Below are 16,214 nucleotides of genomic sequence, written 5' to 3' on the forward strand. Positions count from 1 at the left end.
GGCCTATTTAGTTCCTCATGATGCCTACTATGCCTGACTTCCAGGTTACAGTTCAATTCATAGTCTAAGAGAACCAAACTTGCTCCATTTCTCTCTTCTCAAACCTGCCGGAGGTAGAAGTACCAAAGTGGGGATATAGCCCATACCATTTAGAGACACTTCCTGAAAATTGCACCTACTTTTTCTTGTTAGATCTTATTTATCAGAGATTCCTTCTGACCACATACAGTGCTAAGGGAAGATGAAGAATTTAAAATTATTTGTCTAGATGACCAATACACTATTTCTTAGAAGAGTTAATTAATTTTGTGGAATAGTATATTCCACATGGAAGAATCTATAAATATCTTTCCTCCTAGAGTTAGAATATAGTATGACTCCCTAAGAAAGACATCATGGAGTCCTATAGAGTTATTATTTTGAGCTCGTAGTCTATGTTTTCTCAGGGATATATATATCCCTGAGAAATATATAGACCCTGGATATAGACCTTCATATTCTAATAACCTGTAAACTATATCACAATTTAAAATCTTCTGAATATTGCATTCCTACTAACCAGGTTTAGGGGCAAAACAAATATGATGAAATTAAGAATGGATGAAGGGAAATATGCAGCAGCCACTAGTCAGCTTTTATCACATCCTATAGGGCAAGAATAAAAAAGAATCCCTTCTATGACAGGAGATCATTTCCTGCAGGTTCCATCATCTGAGTTTGACAGTGGAGAGTACATGATGGTTTCTCAGCTTTTATAGTGGGTTTCCTGCTAGTCTACAATTGGGCTTGCTCTTTCTTTATGGTGTGAGAAATTACAACCTTTATCAAGGTTGTGGTTTTGACAGTGTAATTTCCTGCAAAACTTAATAGGTTTCCAGTCAATTTTCTTCTAGGACTTTCCATGTGCAAGCAACTGATGCTGAGGATTTTGCTGATATATATTAATTGAAGCTTAAAGTCTCTTGTCTTTTATTTGTCACCCTCTTGCTTACTGTACACTACTTTGAGAATTCCTGAAACAAGATTAGGTGGAAAAGAAACCACCTTGTCTGGTCTGCTCTACAGAGAATAAAGTGTGTTTTAAATAGGCTTGGGGAAGTAGTCTTATCATGTTGAAGTCTGTGTTTGAGAGCCACCATTAATAAAGACTTTGGTTTGAACTACCAACATATTTGTTTCTTCAGTCCTCTAAGTCCTCAAATTATTGGACTTTCAATCAATGAAAATTGCCTAGCACAGGCCTAGATTGCTTTCTCAGGCAGGATCGTGATCTTTCCAACTCTGCTTTTTGGGTGGTAAATTCTAGTCTGAGAGTATTACTCTCCATGAAGCAACTAGAAATGGCTAATGAATATCTACAGTTTGAAAATCTGAATTTCTCTAGTGCAAGAGCACATGATCTGTTTTTGAACAAAAACGAATATACAGTTGTGCCACATATTTTGAAATAACATAGCAGGTAATATTAACTTCTAGTACCAATCCTTCTCATCCAACATACAACAAATTTCAGTAATCCAACAGTGTATGCTTAAGTTCTGTTACTTGTAGCACTATAATCCAGGTACCAAAATTCTGGTTTACTTAAGGTTAGGTTTAGCTGTGAGTGTCAGAATACCTGTATTGAAAGTTATTTAAACTTGAAATTCCAATAGGCAGTCATTGCATTTAGGGTCCTTCTTTCTAAGGGCAGTAAGATATGGCAGATGAGAGCATGATTTTTGGTGCAATAATGACTTTGTTGAAGTTTTGTGTCACTACTCTCTGTGTGGCCTATGTCTTATAAATCTATCTTCATGTTCTTTAATTTTTGCAACTATAAAAATGAGATAATATGAAATAGCTCATAAAGGAGTTGTGAGAATTAAGAAGGTTAATACCTATAGTGACCTTGGAATACTTCCAGGTACAGGGTAAATTATATACATGTGAGCTTGTGATCCATTAGCTTTAGCTATGTAACTACCATCCTAGAACTAGTGTTTTATTTTTATTTATTTATTTAATTTATTATTATTATTTTTTACTTTACAATATTGTATTGGTTTTGCCATACATCAACATGCATCTGCCACAGGTGTACATGTGTTCCCCATCCTGAACCCCCATCCCATCTCCCTGCCCATACCATCCCTCTGGGTCATCCCAGTGTACCAGCCCCAAGCTTCCTGTATCATGGATCAAACCTGGACTGGTGATTCATTTCTTATATGATATTATACATGTTTTAATGCCATTCTCCCAAATCATCCCCCCTCCCTCTCCCACAGAGTCCAAAAGACTGTTCTATACATCTGTGTCTCTTTTGCTGTCTTGCATACAGGGTTGTCATTACCATCTTCCTAAATTCTATATATATATGTTAGTATACTGTATTGCTGTTTTTCTTTCTGGCTTACTTCACTCTGTATAATAGGCTCCAGTTTCATCCACCTCATTAGAACTGATTCAAATGTATTCTTTTTAATGGCTGAGTAATACTCCATTGTGTATATGTACCACAGCTTTCTTATCCATTCATCTGCTGATGGACATCTAGGTTGCTTTCATGTCCTGGCTATTATAAACAGTGCTGCGATGAACATTGGGGTACATGTATCTCTTTCGATTCTGGTTTCCTCAGTGTGTATGCCCAGCAGTGGGTTGCTGGGTCATATGGCAGTTCTGTTTCCAGTTTTTTAAGGAATCTCTACACTGTTCTCCATAGTGGCTGTACTAGTTTGCATTCCCACCAACAGTGTAAGAGGGTTCCCTTTTCCGCATCCTCTCCAGCATTTATTGCTTGTAGACTTTTGGATCACAGTCATTCTGACTGGCGTGAAATGGTACCTCATAGTGGTTTTGATTTGCATTTCTCTGATAATGAGTGATGTTGAGCACCCTTTCATGTGTTTGTTAGCCATCTGTATGTCTTCTTACGACCCAATCAAAAAATGGGCCAAAGAACTAAATAGAACTACTAGTGTTTTAAAATATCAGCCATTTATGTTGCTCATTTTTCTTTGAGTTAGCAATTTGAATTGGTTACAGATGAGCCTGGCTGATGTCTAGGTGGGATTTGCTCATCAATCTGTGGTCAGTTGGTAGGTCCATTGAGGCTGGCTTGTCTATCGTGACCTCACTGAGAAAGCTGGCCCTTTATTGATGTGTTTGCTCATCCTCCATAGAGTTGGAGTGAGAATCTTCACATGACATTGGTGACAAGGCCAACTTAAAAGAAGACAACAGAGCAAATTTTAGTGTACAACATTTTTCCAAATCTGTGTTTGTATTGTTTGCTACTGTCCCACTGGCCAAAGGGAAAAGCAAGTTCATCCCATATTCAAGAAGTAAAGATGCTATCATCATTGATGGGGGAGGAGTTATGAAGTCATATCGCAAAGGTAGAAGAAAATTTTGTAGCAATATTTGCAGTTGATTACCACTATTATTGTTGCTGTGTCTTGAGCTCTGCAGTGAATGGTCTCATTCTCAAATTAACATGACAATTCACTTCAAATCATCAATTTTGCATTCCAAGAGTAAGACGACAATGAGAATTAAGGTTATCTGGTGACGCTAATTGAAGGAAATTATCCTGGGCTATTAAAATGAGTCCAGTATAATCACAAAGGTATCTAAAGTGAAAGAGGAGGCTGGAGGCTGGAGCTAATGTCATAGTCACAGAGAACTAAAGATAGTACTCTGCTGATTTCAGAGATGAACAAGGAGTACAGAAAACATCTAGGTGTTGGGGAAACAAAGGTAACAGATGCTCTCTTGAAATATATAGAAGGAACAAGACCCTGTTGAAACCTTGATTTTAATACAGTGAGGCTGGGTTAAAGTCAGATTTCCAACTTCCAGAATTGTACGATAATAAATTTATGCTTGTTTAAGCCACTAAGTTTTTGGTAATCTGTTATAACAGAAATAATTAAACAGTCTAATTCTGCTTTCATTGACTAAAACTTTGTAATGTGTCCATGTCTAACTACAGAAGAAGTTGAGGAACGTGGGCTTTTTTTTCGGAGTGGCCATGCACTTAGCTAATTTCAGAAGTTTCATTTCTGTGGAAAAAAGAGAGAAAATATACTGTGGGACAAACAGTAATCTCTGATATAATGACCTTACTAGTCTCATCAACTTAGAGCTCATGCAATTATTAAACATTTTAAAAATATTAAACTTTACTAAGAACCTGGTTACCGGCATAAAGTGAAAGATAAAAGCCTTAAAATATATTGGGACAATTATATAAATATGTGCAAATAAAGATATCCATTTAGGAGTTTTAAATGAGTTCAGTTCAGTTCACTTCAGTCACTGAGTTATGTCTGACTCTTTGCAACCCCATGGTCTGCAGAAGCCCAAACCCCCTTGTCCATTGCCAAATCCCAGAGTTTACGTTCCAGGTTGCTATGCAATATTGCTCTTTACAGCACTGGACTTCACTTCTATCACCAGTCACATCCATAACTGGGAGTTTTTACTTTGGCTCCATCTCTTCATTCTTTCTGGAGTTTTTTCTCCGATGTTCAGTAGCATATTCGGCTACCTACTGACCTGGGGAGTTCATCTTTCAGTGTCCTATCTTTTTGTCTTTTCATACTGTTCATGGGGTTCTCAAAGCCAGAATATTGAAGTGGTTTGCCATTCCCTTCTCCAGTGGACCATGTTTTGTCTGAACTCTCCACCATGATCTGTCTGTCTTGGGTGGTCCTAAAGGGCATGGCTTATAGTTTCATTGAGTGAGACAAGGTTGTGGTCCCTGTGATCAGATTGGTTAGCTTTCTGTGATTGTGGTTTTCAGTCTGTCTGCCCTCTGATGGAGAAGGATAAGAGGTTTATGGAAGAGGCTTATCTCTTCCTGATGGGAGAGACTGACTGAGGGGAAAACTGATTCTTGTTCTGATGGGTGGGGCCATGCTTAATAAATCTTTAATCCAATTTTCTGTTGATGGGTGGAGCTTTGTTCCCTCCCTGTTATTTACCAAGGTTCAAATTATAGTGGAGGTAATGAAGGTAATGGTGACCTCCCTCAAAAGGTCCCATTCACACACTTCTACACTCGGTGCCCCCAACCCTGCAGCAGGCCACCACTGACCCATGCCTCTGCTAGAGATGCCTAGACACTCATGGGCAAGTCTGGGTCAGTCTCTTGTGGGGTCACTGCTCCTTTCTTCTGCATCCTGGTGCACACAAGGTTCTGTTTGTGCCCTCCAAGAGTCTTTTCCCTAGTCCTGTGTCAGTTCTGGCAGCTCTGTGGTGGAATTAATGGTGACCACTCCAAGAGGGTTTATGCCATGCCCAAGTCTATTGTACCCAGAGCCCCTGCCCCTGCAGCAGTCCACTGCTGACCTGTACCTCCACAGGAGACACTCAAGCACAGTTTTGTCTCAGTTTCTGTAGGGTCTCTGGGTCCTGGTGCTTGAGCCCTCTAAGCGACTCTGGTGGGTATGCGGTTTGATTCTAAACATGATTTCTCACCTCCTACATCTTGCTGGGGCTTCTCCTTTGCCCTTGGATGTGGGGTATCTCCTCAAAGTCGCTCCAGCATGGTGCAGGCACCGCTCCAGCACCTACCATCTTGCTGGGGCTTCTCTGTCCTTGGACGTGGGGTATCTCCTCACAGTCGCTCCAGTGCCACTGTATCTTGAAACCTTACAATAATTGCTTATTAGCTCCAGGATGTTTGTCATTTTTTTCAAATTTTTATATGGATGATCGTGTCAACTTTAAACAAAGATAGTATTATGTCTTTCTTCCCAATATATATATTTTTTATTTCCTTTTCTTATTGAAATAGCTAGAACTTCCAGTATGATATTGAAAAGAGGTGGTCAGAAGAGACATAATTTTCTTGTACCTAAATCTTAGCTGGAAAGTTTCAAGTGTCTTACTACTAAGTTCTGGTGTTAGCTGTAGGGTTTTTGTAGATACTTTTTATCAAGTTAAGAAAGTTTCCATCTATTTTCAATTTAGTGAGAAATGTTATCATAAGTGACTATTAGTAAAGTAAGTAAAGTCGCTTAGCCATGTCCGACTCTTTGTGACCCCATGGACTGTAGACTACCAGGCTCCTCTGTCCATGGGATTTTCCAGGCAAGAGTATTGGAGTGGGTTGCCATTTCCTTCTCCAGGGGATCTTCCTGACCCAGGGATTGAATCCTGGTCTCCAGCATTGCAGACAGATGCTTTACCATCTGAGCCACCTCTTGTGGCTCAACTGGTAAAGAATCCGCCTACAGTATGGGAGACTTGGGTTCGATCCCTAGGTCAGGAAGATCCCCTGGAGAAGGGAAAGGCCACCCACTCCAGTATCCTGGCCTGGTGAATTCCATGGACTCTATAATCCATGGGGTCACAAAGAGTCAGACATGGCTTAGCAAATGACTATTGGATTTTGTCAAATCCTTATTTTAATGATATAATTGTGTGTGTGTGTGTGTGTGTGTGTGTGTGTGTTTTAGCCTGTTGATGTATGTGTTGCCTACGTTAATTGATTTTTGAATGTTGAACAAGCTTTTCATGCCTGAGATAAGTCTCATTTGCTCTTGGTCTACAATTCTTTTTATACATTGTTGGATTCAATATGCTAATATTTTTCAAGGAATTTTGTGTCTGTGGTCATGAGAGATAATGGTCTGTCATTTTAATATGCTTGTCAAGTTTTGGTAATAAGGTAATGTTGGCCTCATAGAATGAATTAGGAAATATTTCTTCTTTTTCTATCCTCTGAAAAAGATTGTATATAATTGGTATAAATTCTTCCTTAAATGTTTGGTAGAATTCACCAATGAACCCTTATGGGCCTCCTACTTTCTGTCTTGGAAAGTTATTTATCATTGTTTTAATTTCTTTACTATTAATGGATGCAGGTCTATTCAGAGTGACTATTTATTCTTGTGTGAATTTTGGTGAATTGTATGTTTGAAGGAATTCATCCATTTCATTTAGCATACCAAAGTTGTGTTCTTGGAGTTTTTCATAGTATTTCTTTATTATCCATTTAAAGTCTATAAGATATGTAGTGATTTCCCCTTTTCACTTCAAATGTTAGTTTTTGCATTGTCTCTCTTCTTTGCTTTGTTAGCCTGGCTACAGTCTTCTCAGTTGTATTGATCTTTTCAAAGGACAAGAATTTGGTTTCTTTGAGTTTTCTGTATTGATTTTCTATTTTCAGTATCACTAATTTCTGTTCTAATTATTATTTCTAATTTTTTAACTCTGCCACATGACATTGTTTTTATTATATTTCTCAGTTGTAACTCTTCCATTTAGAATATAGAAACCATCTTCTTAAGAAGCTGTTATTCCCTACTTCCCCCCAGTTTACAGATAATTTGAATAGTTTATCAATTCTTAAGTTGTACGCACATGAAAATTTTATAGCAACTTGTAAAAATTGTCCTTTTCTAAAAACTATTAAACATGTTGTTCAAACATGTAAGTTGTAGCTTACATGTATATGAGTTCTGAAAATAAAATGACACTTTTAAAATAATGTTTTATGCTATAAAAATTCTACATACGTGCCTATGATCAAAATAAATTTTCTTACTTGGGAAATTTCCTATGCACAAATAGTGAAAAAATAAGTTATGAAACATATCAATTTATGCACTGTTAAGATTACTGAGTGCCACCTGGAGTGGAATTTTTGCAGCTACTGACTTTACAAATTCAAAATTGTTATTAAAATCCAGGTTCAAAACACTGAGTTTTGAGAATGCTTTTTTGTTGGTATGTTTATAGTAGGAAAATAAAGTCATGAAAAGATGTATATGCTGTCAAAATTAGCAAAACATTGCCACATGCCACTTAAATATATAAAATAGAACTATCTTGCTTCAAATGTAGATTTCTCACTCTCTTACATTGTGTCAAAACCTCAAAGGGATATCTTGGTAACTAGAGTGTATAGGAAGACACTGTACAGTCAACAAGCTAATCAAAACTGGCTTAATCATGCTCCTTAATGGAGTAAAGGGCCAATGGTTTATTCAAAACATCCATTTACTTACCAGAAGCAGTCAAAGAAAGGCTTTTTCCCCTCCTTTTAAATAGAAAATGGGATCTTTTAAGTTCCATTGTAGCAAAAGAACAAAGTGGGTTTAACATTTTAGTTAAGATATTTGGCATTACCAACCTTTAAAGAGAAGCAGATGCCTGAGAAATAAATCAGTCTGCTTTAACAAGTTTCTCTCACACTAATAAAATTATAATCTTTTTAAACCAGATCATAGTTGAAATCCAAATTATAAAACAATCCTCAGAAAAATTGTAACATAAAATGTTAGTTCAAATTAGATATTATCATAATTTCTTTATCATTTCAAATGTCATCAAATGGGTTATGTATATACCTCCCAGACCAAATGAAATTGTATTTATTGAATTTAAGCACACTTGAAAAGCCATCTAGCTTTATCTGCATTGTATTTTAAAATTATACCAACTTTGTTATCTTAGTTATCCATAGACTAACCAATATGATGTCAGAGGTATTTATACAAATTTTTTCCTCAATCACCCCTTGATGTGATATAACATCTTTACGCCATCAAAACACATTACTTCTAATTATCCATTTCTCAACACTTTTTTATTTGAGCATGTATTCTTGTTCATCCTCTTTGAACACCAGCTCTTTTTTTCTGGTTCATTCTCATTCTTACCTCTGCATTTGTTTTTAACTTTATTCTTCAGCATGCTAGTAATTTTGGCCTTAAGGTAGTTATGACTCTTATTCAGGCAACAGAGATTCTTCAAAAAATAATCTTCAAAAGTCTTCAGGTGCTATATAAGACAGCAAGTGGGGAAAGCCAGATCACTAAGCACTATAGAGTCTCAAAACTCAGTTTTTCTGAAATCTCTTGTGTCATTATTCTTTTCTTCTGCTTATGTGGATTTCATTTGCTATTTTTCCAGTTCCCTCAGGTGAAAATTTAGATCTTCTTTTCTAATATATGCATCAAGTGCCATAAATTTTCCTCGTAGTACTGCTTTCACTGAATCCCACATATTTTGACAGGTTGTATTTTCATTTTGTTCAGAATAGTTTTTAATTTACTTGAAATTTCTTAATTGATCCATGTATTAACTAGAAATATATTGTTTAATCTCCACATATTTTGGGATTTTTCACTTATCTTTCTGTTACTTATTTCTAGTTAATTCCATGGTGGTCTGAGAGTAGACATTGTGAGATTTCTATTCTTTAATTTTATTAAAGTATGTTTTATGGCCCAGAAAAATATTTCAGTTTTCCATGTGAACTTGAGAAGAATGTATACTGTTGTTCTTGTAAAAAAAATAGTTGATGGATTGTTGAGTTCACCTGTGTCCTTACTGATATTCTGCCTGCTGCGTCTGTTCATTTCTGTAAAAAGGTGTTGATGTCTCCAACTATGATAATAAATTCATGTATTGATATTTCTCATTTTAGTTCTGTTGGTGTTTGCCTTACATGGTTTGATGCTCTGTTTCCTGACACATACATGTTAAGAATTGTTACGTCTTCTTGGAGAATTGACTCCTTTACCATTAGGTTGTGTTCTTCTTTAGCCCTGATAAATTTTCTTGCTTTCAAGTATGCTTAGACTGAAATTAGTATAGTTACTCCTGCTTGTTTTGATTAGTGTTAGAATGGTATATTTTTCTCCATTCATTTGCTTTTAACCTGTCTGTGTCTATATTTAAAGTTAATTTCTTGTAAACAACGTAAGAATGAGTCTTGTTTTCTTGCTCCACTCTGACAATTTGTTTAATTGGTGCATTTAGCCTACTGATCACAAAGTGATTATTGACATAATTTGATTAATATTTATTGTATTCCTTACTGTTTTCTAGTTGTTGCTTTTGTTCTTTTTTCCCCCACTGTTTTTCTGCCTTTTGTAGTGGGTTTTTTTTTTTTTTTTTTGATTTTTATATTTTTAATTAAGAATTTTTTAGAATTCTATTTTCTGTCTTTTCATAGTGTTTACTTGTTAACTTCTTTTTAAGTGGCTGCCCTGGAGTTTGCAATATAAATATACAGGTATTCAGATCCATTTCCAAATAACACTACATCATTTCATAGGTAGTGTACCTTCTAATAACAAAATAATTATAATTTTTCCCTTTTGTGCCTCTTAAATTGCTATCATTCATTTAACTTATATATAAGCATGCATACACACGCATACATAGAATTACTTTTTTTTGGTGATGAGAATTTTAAGATTTTTCTCTCATAGCAACTTTTGAGTATACAGTACAATATTGTTAAAACTACTGATCATGCTTTAAATAAGATACATACACAAGCATACGTAATCTCTACATTGTTGGCCTTATTATTTTGAACAAATTGTTGATTGTTACATCAACTGAAAATAAAAAAAAAAAATAGTGGATTTTACTTTGCTGTGTGTGTGTGCATGACTGCTTAGTCGTGTCCAATTCTTCATGACACCATGGACTGTAGACCACCAGGCTCCTTTGTTCATAGAATTTTCCAGGCAAGAATACTGGATTTGGGTGCCGTTTCTTTCTCCAGTGGATCTGCCTGACCCAGGGATAAAACCCTCATCTCCTGCAGCTTCTGTGTCAGCAGGTGGGTTATTTACCTTTGAGCCACCTGGGCTGACCCAAGTGATTTTACTTTCTCTTCACTTGTTACTTTTAATACTTTTCTTTACCTTCTTTATATAGATCTGAATGTCTGACCCATATTATTCTTCTCCTTAAAGATCCTTTCTTTCCCAGTTTTATTGAGATATAATTTGTAACATTGAGTTTAAGATGTACAGTGGGATGATTTGATATACATCTACATAAAGAGAAACAATTACCACAAAAGTTAACATATCTATAACATCCACCACCTCATAGAATTACTTTTTTTTTTTTTTTTGAGATGAGAACTTTTAAGATTTACCCTCATAGCAACTTTTGAGTATACAGTAAAATATTGTTAAAACTACTGATCATGGTTTACATTAGATCCTCAGAACTTATTTGTCTTATAAGTGGAAGTTTGTGCCCTTTTACAGCTTTTATCTCTTTCCTCAACCTTCCCCACTTTGAGTTCCAAGCTGTGGTGTGAGGTAAGCAGAACTGGAGCACTCCCACTGGGAACGGAGCTGCTTTGTATTTCAGGGGCTCTCCACCAGGCAGGTGAGAGTCTGTGATGTTCGTCACCACCCCTTGTGTGCGCCAACAAAGTTGGCTGCTTCTGGACCTGCCTCTGGACTTGCCCCTGATGAGGAAGTGCTGGTAACTGGCTTTGATGTCAGCCCTGCTCCCAGCCTGTGCATGCTTACAAAGCCTCCTGCCTCAGAGCTGCACCCTTCTATGGGCATGCTGACAACTGGGGTCCTAACGCAAACCCACATCCCACCCCATGTACACTCATAATGGGTCTTCTATGGTGGTCTGACCTCCCTCTCTTGCTCAGTTTAATGATGGCAGCCTGGACCACACTACAGGCCATTTGAGCTGTTAAAACCGTGTCCTGTCCCCAGTTTGTGTGCAGAAGCCTAAGTTTCAGTACCTGGCCACTGTGCATACTAGCAGGGGGAAAGCTTTCTTAAAACTTTGGTTCTATAAGAGATCTTATACCAGCAGGTAGCTGATATTCTGTGAGAATCGTTTCTACACGTGGATGTATTTTTGATGTGTTTGCTGAGGAAAGTGAATTTTGTGTCCTTCTACTCTGTCATCTTGATCTCCTCCCCCAATCCTAGAGATTTTTGTACATTAATTTTTAATCCTGCAGTTTACTGAATATGTTAAGTAGTTTTACAGTTTTTTGCAGTCTTTAGGATATTTTATATATAAAACTTTATCATCAGAGACAATTTTACTTCTTCTGTTCCATTTTTTATTTTATTCCATTTATTAACTTCTATATCTGTTTGTTTATTGTTTTATTTACCTGCCTATTACTTATTTTTACCACTTATTTTTCCCTCGTTGCTCTAGTTAGGGCTGCTAGTAATGTGGTTAAATAGGACTGGAGAGTGGGCACCTCTGTCTTGTGCCTGATCTTAGGAAAATAGCTTTCAGCTTTTTTACCACTGAGTATGATGTTGGCAATGAGTTTGTTATAAATAATTCTTACTGTATTGAGGTATGTTCCTTCTGTATTCAACTTATTGAGGATTTTATCATTCCTTCTATACTCAATTTATTGAGAAAGAATAGTGTTAGATTCTTTTTTTCTGCATCCATTAAGATGATATTATATGCATTTTTCATTCTTTTAATGTGTTGTATCACATTGATTTTATGTATTTTGAACATTTGGAAATTCCAGTGATGAATCCCACTTGCTTGTGGTGAATGATTTTTGTAGAGTACTATTGAACTCAATTTGCTAGTATTCTATTGATAAATTTTGCATCTGTATTCAACTGGGATATTTTGTCTGTAGTTTTCTTTTCTTGTAGTTTCCTTATCTTATTTTGATATCAGAGTAATTAATGTTGGCCTCTTAAAATGAGTTTGGCTTCTTTAGGGGAAGAGTTTGAGAAGGACTGGTGTTAATTTTTCTTTAAAAACTTGGTAGAATTCACCAGTTAAGATCATCTGGTCCTGGGCTTTTCTTAGGTGGGAGGTTTTTGATTACTGATTCTTACTCATTATTTGATCAGATTTTTTGTTTCTTCATGATTCAGTCTTGGTAAATTGTGTATGTCTAGGGATATATCCATTTCTTCTACATTGTTCTGAAAGAACTTCCTTATATGTTTCTTGTAAGTAAGGTCTGCCTGCAATGAATTCCTTCCATATTTGTTTGTGAGAAAATATTTCTCCTTTACTTCTAATGAAAAATTTTGTAGAGTATACAATTACAGTTTGTTGTTGTTGTTGCTTTCTTTCTCTCTCAACAGTTTAAATATTTCACTCAACTTTCTTCTTGCTTGCATGGTTTCTGGGGAGACATTGGATGCAATTCTTATCTTGTTTCTTTAAATATAAGATGTTTTATTTCTCTGGATTTTCTTAGGACTGTATCTTTGACTTTCTATAGTTTGAAATAATATGCCTAGGTGTAGTTTTTGTTTTTGTTTTTTTTCCTTTTTTCTTCTTCTTTTTCATTTATCCTGCTTGCTGTTCTGTACTTCCTGGGTCTGTGGTTTCGTGTCTGACATTAGGGGAAATTCTCAGCCAGTGTCGTTTCAAATATTTTTTCTGTTTTTTCCCTCTTTTCATTTTGTTCTTTCCATTATGCATCCTGGAGAATGAAATGGCATCCCACTTCAGTATTCTTGCCTGGAGAATCCTATGGACAGAGAAGCCTGGCAGGCTATAGTCCATGGGGTCACAAGAGTTGGACACGACTTAGTGACTAAACCACCACCACCATTGTGCATATGAGGGCTTTCCTGATAGCTCAGTTGTTTAAGAATCTGCCTGCAATGAAGGAGACCCTGGTTTGACTCCTGGGTCAGGAAGATCCACTGAAGAAGGGAGAGGCTACCTACTCCAGTATTCTTGGGCTTCCCTTGTGGCTCAGCTGGTAAAGAATTCACCTGCAATGTGGGAGACCTGGGTTTGATCCTTGGTTTGGGAAGGTCCCCTGGAGAAAGGAAAGACTACCCACTCCAGTATTCTGGCCTGGAGAATTCCATGGACTGTATAGTCCACAGGGTTGCAAAACGTCAGACATGACCGAGTGACTTTCACACCTTGTGAAGTTGTCTCATAATCATTGTGTATCCTGCTCCTTTTTTCATTTTTTGAAACAAAAACCTCTGTTCTTTTTTCCTTTCAATGATGCTATTGATATATATCTAGCTCAAAGATACTTTCCTCATTGGATCCCCGTCTACTAAAATGTCTATCAAGGCATTTTCATTTCATCTTTAGTAATTTTTTAATTCCTAGAATTTCTTCCTGGTTCTCTCTTAAGATGTCCATCTCTCTGTTTTTATTGCCCATCTGTTCATGCATGCTAATTTGTCTGTCAGAACACTTAGCATATTAATAATAGTTTTAAATTTCTGGTCTTACATTTCCCACTTTCCTGCCATGTATGGTTCTGATACTTGCTCTGTCTTCTCAAATTGACGTAGACTCAATTCGAGTCTCAATTTGGTGCAACTTTTAATTTTTTTCATGATAGCCGGACATGATGTACTGGATAAAAGGAAGCACTATAAATAGGCCTTTAAAAATCTGGTGGTCAGTCTATAGACCTAATATTAAGTTTTAGTCTTTTAGTGCACCTATGCCTATGGACTGTGAACTTCAGAAGATGCTTCTGGGTCTTTTTTACCTTCCTTCAGGTGGGACAATTTGGCTAGAGTAAGTTTGAGTGGAGTGTTTCCCTTTCTCAGTGCAGTGAAGCTCTAATAATATCCCAATAAACAGGCACTGGTTAACTAGCTTCCCCCTGAGGGAAGAACCTGTTAGAGCTCCAGGGCATTTATTTATTTATTTTTATTTTTTAACTTTACAATATTGTATTGGTTTTGCCATATATCAAAATGAATCCGCCACAATGGGTCTTTTTTCCATTTCCCTGCCTGAAGCAAGAGGGTATTTTTATTTTTCTGGTATTTACTACTGTGGGAACTTGGTCCATTTCCTGGTTGTAAATTTTACAATATTGTGGGGGCTATCAATGAGTAGGTTCCCCTGGTGTTTTTAATGCTCAGACTTGTTCACGCTGAACCTCCAGCAGCTCCCAAGCTACATTTCATGTTTTCCTACTTCTGCTTTGCTGGTTCCATGATGTTTCTGCCTCTGAGTCTCCACTCTTCCCTTACTTTGAGGGTCACGTTATTCATGTGTCTGCTGATTTTTTTGTCTGTTCGGTGTTCTACCTATTGTTCGGATAGAGTGGCAACAGAAGCTCCTTGTGTGTGAAAATGAAAATCCTATTTACCTGGATTGTTTTTTCACTTTTATGATACTGTCTTTGGAAACTTGAATCATTTTTAATTTTGATGATGCCTAATTTACCTATTTTGTTTTCCATTGCTTAAGTTTTTGATGTCATATCTAAGAGCCTGCTGGCTGACTCGAAATAATTGTGATTCAGTCTTGTGTTTTCTTCTAATAGTTTTATCTTTTTAGCTCTTACATTTAAGTTTATGATCCATTTTAATTAATTTTTGTATATGCTGTAGCATTGGTAAATAACTTTATACTTTTGTAATAGGCTGCTCCAGAACCATTGTTTTGAATCATAGATATTTCTGCACATTATATTTAGATGCTCACTTGAGATGAACACACTTCCTTAGAAATAGTCTTTCTTCTGTTCCCCAAACAGAAGTGTTTAAAAAATGGGATGAAAAATGTTCTAAAAAAGTGTACCTTAGGTATTACATTAATCATATTATATCATCTGACTCTTCTCAATAGTGGATATGTTCTCCATTTTCTTGAAATAAGTGTCATAAGAACTGAAATTTAGTTTGGGTTCTGTGGCATGCTTTATTTATAAGTTTAGACGTAGGCACAGGCTATCCCTTTGGAATTTGGCATGAATGCACAACTACCAATAATAAATACTTTTTTTTCCTACTTGTCTGTGCATCTATTTTATCTAGGGCCTTATAAGAGTGTGTGTGTACGGATAGTAAAGGGCAGGATTTGGGAACTTGTGGATACCATAGCCCATAAAACATGTTTTTTTTTCACCTATTTCATTGTTCTGCCCATATGAGAAAAATATTTTAATGGAGATAAAGCAGGTGTATGTGAAAGGATTCTTACCAAAATATGAAGCACAATTATAGAAACTCACAATGGGGTAGATTACAATAGGTACTACTTGTATATACAAATAATAGGCTAAGGAAAAGGAAAGAGAAGTGCAAATAAGCTGTGATAAGTCCTCCAGAACACTCTGGTTGCTTCTCCATGTTGAGCACAAGATAAACTACTATGCAGAGATATAATGCAGAATTTGAGAAAACATAGTCCTTTGAGGAGAAATAGACTTGCTTTTGATTTCTGGCACTTCTAACTATTTGAATGATGACAGAGATTTTACTCAATCTCTCCCTCAGTTTTCTCTCCAGAAAAACTGAAATAGAAAATATTTGGAAAGACTTTTAACATTTATTTTATAAATACTGAAGTTTCAGTGTAATAATAAGCAAATGAATAGTAAAATGCCTGATGCAAAGCTTATATAGTGTGCTCAACTCAGACGCTATCTCTTTTGAACACTTTATTCTTTTTTTTTCTAAATGCTTATCAATCACCAGCTGAATTTATGTTATGTATTT

This window comes from Bos javanicus, chromosome 1 (assembly GCF_032452875.1).
Source record: "Bos javanicus breed banteng chromosome 1, ARS-OSU_banteng_1.0, whole genome shotgun sequence".
Classification (NCBI taxonomy): domain Eukaryota; kingdom Metazoa; phylum Chordata; class Mammalia; order Artiodactyla; family Bovidae; genus Bos; species Bos javanicus.